Raw genomic sequence first — 4,740 nt, 5'->3', positions numbered from 1 at the left:
TAAAGACATCTGTCGATAAGCTTGAGCTTGTTTAGAGAGATCGTCGTAGATAATCAAAGTATGCTGTTTGCGATACATGAAGTATTCGGCTAGAGCTGCCCCTGTGTAAGGCGCGAGGTATTGCAAAGTGGCTGGAGAGTTTGCAGTTTCCGAGACTACGATGGTGTATTCCAGGGCGCCACGTTCCCGAAAGGTGTCAACTACTTGAGCCACAGATGAAGCCTTTTGGCCAATAGCTACATAAACACATATGACATTTTGACCTTTCTGATTTGGAATCGTATCTGTAGCTACTGCCGTTTTGCCAGTCTGTCTATCCCCAATAATTAACTCTCGCTGGCCACGACCGATGGGAATCATAGAATCAATAGCAATCAGACCTGTTTGTAGGGGTTCGTACACGGAGCGTCTTGAAATAATCCCCGGAGCGGAAGATTCTATCGATCTGAACTCAGAAGCTGGGATTTGTCCTTTTCCATCGATAGGTTGCGCCAATGCATTTACAACGCGGCCTAAAAACGAGTCACTGACTGGTATTTGAGCAATCTTACCCGTTGCCCGTACTGAACCCCCTTCTCGTATAGTTAGACCATCACCCGTCAGCACAGCCCCAACATTATCAGATTCCGGATTCGAAGCAATGCCAACTGTACCGTCTTCGGATTCCACCAATTCGCCAGCCATTACTTCATCAAGTCCGTGAATACGGGCGATTCCGTCTCCCACTTGAAGCACAGTACCGATGTTAACAACTTTCATTTCCGGAACATACCCTTTGATTTGCTTGCGAATGATGCTGCCAATCTCGTCAGGTTGAATGTTTATTACCATTTTTGCCAAAAAGTATTACTGCGAAAAGGAGAGGTAAAAATGAAACCTTTTTCATGATAAGATGGAGGCTGAAAGCTGTGATTACGTGGATTTGTTAGCCATGGCTCTGAGCAAGCCGATGTGGTAATCAATCATTCGTAGCTGAAATTCATTAGTTAGACGACCGTTCAAGCTTTCGAAAGCCCTTTCGGAGGCTAGTCGAGAAACTTGCTGTCGAACCTGCTCAATTGCTCGTTGCTTCTCAAAACGAATTGCATAATTTTTACTCTCTTCAAGTTCCCTTAAATCATTGTCAGCTGCATCAACGAGATCTCGCCGTTCCCTATCCATTTTCGTAAGTCCAATAATGCGAATCTCGTCCGCTTTCATTTCCGCTTGTTGCAATCGAAGACGAGCTCTCTGAAGTTTTTCAGTCGCTTCTTTGTGGCGCTCTTCCGCATCTTGAATCGTGTTCAAAATTGTCCTTTCACACGATTTTCTAATAAATTGATCAATGAAAGTAGATTATAAATCTTCAATTCTCAAAGATTCACGATCTCTTCCCAAACCGAACATGGATCTTTCAATCCATTCGGCTTTCGTGCCCGCTTATCATGACGAGTTAAGTTAGGAAATCTAAAAGGTGATCATCCTACCCGGGCCTGCTTCCGCCTTTCCGTCTCGACTATCAGGATTCACACCAAATGAGTTCGGATAGAATAACTGAGATTTCTTCGAGAAGTTGTAAATTGGTAGCTCTCCAAAATTTATTTAATTTCTTTTTTGGAAGCCGTTTCCTCTAAGTATTTTTTGTTTCATATGGGTTGTCTCTTCGGCAAATTAAGCAAGATTGGAATAAATCAACTCCCATATCCACCTATAATGTCTCCGATAAGGGAAAAGGATAAGTTGAAGCATTCCCGATACGGGCGTTATGTAACGAGATTAATTGTGCATTCTCTCCCGCGACTTGAGTTACGCGACAGGGAAAAGAAAACCCGGATTTGCCAAGACTTCAAGACATTCCACTTTAACCATATTAACGAATTTCTGGAAATTGATCAGTGAGAATTGCGGTTTCACCGATTGTGCGGAATGCTCTGGTTCCTGCATAACATTCACTTGCAGGTAATTCGTTGGAGTTTTGCACCTCCTCTAATATAAATTATCAATTCAGGTGCAACTGGGGAAATCAGTTCTTTTACTTAGATAGACGACTCGCACACACCCCCTTTCCGTAATAAAATAATATACCTAGTACCAGGATTAAGTTAATTAGGTTTATCTCAAATATATTAGTATTTAGCCCAATAGTTCCAGCGAGGGTCCAATAACTCGAGGGAGCGATGATCTCACTTAGACTTCTCGTATTCTTTTCCCTCCTCGAAGGTTTTACGTTTTGGGCAATTTCTGATCCAGCCTAGCAAGAATTGACACATTAATTATTAATTGGGGAGCGAAGGGAGACAATCACGGAAGAAGCGGGATTTTCTTTTCAAATCATACATTTTGGAAATGACTCGTGGTCTGTCTAACAAAATTTACTGAAAATTTTTTATTTGGTAGGAGGCGGGAGATAAAAAGGCGAGTCAAAAGCTTGGTCAAATAAATGAAGAGACAATTTGCCCCCCCCCCGAGGGGAGGGCAGACAATATATCCAATTGATTTTTTTTTTATAATTATTTCTTATTCGTCGAGATGGTTTAGACAGGCGGATTTGCAAATGACGGGGCTGGAGCTACAACTGATCCATAAATTGTCAAAGCTTCCATGAAAGCCGAACTTAACAATAAAGTGCCTCGTATTTTACCTTCTGCTTCTGGCTGTCTTGCTATACCCTCGACCGCCTGACCCGCGGCAGTGCCTTGACCAACACCGGGTCCGATTGAAGCAAGGCCTACAGCTAACCCAGCGGCGATGACGGAAGCGGCAGAAATCAATGGATTCATATTAGTCTCCTCCTATTTAATCTAGGAACTTTAGTCGATTTTGCTTATTCCGTCGAATATGAAGAAAATTGAATTTGGTAAAGGTTAAAAAAAAAAAATTAGTAAATTAATTCCACGTAAATATAGTTGGGACCAATAATGTACTCCAGTTTCCGCATATTTAGTCTATGTTAACTGGAAGCAACGGTTTAGGAAAGAAATATCTACTTCACTTCTACCTAGACGTCGATCGGGAACATTTCTCGACTAATTTGACTTTTAAATTTAGGTAAAAGCTGGAAAAAATATTTTTTTGATATTCGGTATTAATAACAATCACTTGTCAAAGCACGTCTCCCCTATACCCAACGACAGTAAAATGGAATAGCTTTACCTGATAAAATATATCATGGGATAAACACAATTAGGATTTAGCATTAACGGCTTGAACGAGAAATGGAAAAACAATGTATATTTCCCCCCCCCCCCCCCCCCCGCGCGCGCTCAAAATTCTCGCAAAACATTTGCGACCGGCACCGAAACTCATTACCTCTTTTTTATTTACTTATTTATTCATTGAATACTTAAAACAATTTGATTTAATCTGTATGTAGGCGGTGGATATGTGTGAGGGAGAGAACCATCCCTTTTTTTTTGGGGGATACTAAAAGTGACGAAAGAGAAGAAGGGAAAAACGCGGGTATAATTTTATAATGTAGTTTTATGATACCACATAAACGGCTTTTTCTCGCTATAGTGACCCGCCAGATTGTAATTGTACCCAAAAGGAAAAGAGATTTCCCGCAACTAAATTAGAGTTACGTTTCCTCATCCCACTAATGATGACCTTCCATAGATTCCCCGATATAAGCTGCAGCTAAAGTGGCAAAGATTAAAGCTTGGATACCACTTGTAAACAATCCCAAAAGCATCGTAGGTACAGGGACAATTAGGGGTACTAGGGAGACGGGAACAGCTACTACCAACTCGTCAGCCAAAATGTTTCCAAACAATCGGAAACTAAGCGATAGGGGTTTGGTGGAGTCTTCCAAAATATTGATAGGTAGGAGTATCGGAGTTGGCTGTATGTATTTGCCGGAATAGCTAAACCCTCTCTTGTACAAACCCGCGTAAAAATGTGCTACTGATGTAAGCAAGGCTAATGCGACGGTGGTGTTAATATCGTTCGTAGGTGCAGCCAACTCCCCATGAGGTAACTGAATGACTCGCCAGGGTAGCAAAGCACCTGACCAGTTAGAAGCAAAAATAAATGGAAACATTGTTCCAATAAATGGGACCCAGGGTCGATATCCCTCTTCCCCCATCTGGGTCCTGGTTGAATCTCGAATAGATTCAAGAACATACTCGATAAAATTTTGTGTACCAGTTGGTATCGATTGCAAATTGCCGGTAGTTGTAGCGGGTAAAGCTACCAATATGGCGACGACAACCCAAGAAGTTATAAGAACCTGTGCATGAACTTGAAAGTTTCCTATTTGCCAATAGAGATGTTAACCTACTTCTACACTTGATACTTGATGCGGATTATCAATTTCATTAATTTGCAATTGTTCAATTTGCATAATACCCCCCCCCCTCACAATGAGGAGCAAAATTATCTAAACTATTTTTCATTACATAAATGTTCTGAGTAGGAAGAGGCAAGTTCCTTTTCCATCAAACTATACGATTTATCAAATCAATCCATTTTCCCAAATAATAATAATGCCTTTGGGTATTTCGTTGCAAATCAACAAGGTCGGTGTATAGTTAACCGCCTTTCGGCCCATTAAGTTACCTTTATGTTTGAACGACCCTCGCTAATAGCTAATGCAGGTTTATCCAATATCCATCGGATCGAGGATCTAGCATCATCATTACCAGGAATTGGAACATCTACAAGATCTGGGTCACAATCTGTATCAACGATACAGATTGTGGGAATACCCGGAATACTGCATTCTTTGAGGGCAATAGATTATTCGTGTTGATCGGTAATTAT

Source organism: Adiantum capillus-veneris, unplaced genomic scaffold (assembly GCF_014529385.1).
Source record: "Adiantum capillus-veneris isolate H3 unplaced genomic scaffold, ASM1452938v2 Hic_scaffold_325, whole genome shotgun sequence".
Classification (NCBI taxonomy): Eukaryota; Viridiplantae; Streptophyta; class Polypodiopsida; order Polypodiales; family Pteridaceae; genus Adiantum; species Adiantum capillus-veneris.
This window is presented reverse-complemented; position numbering follows the sequence as displayed.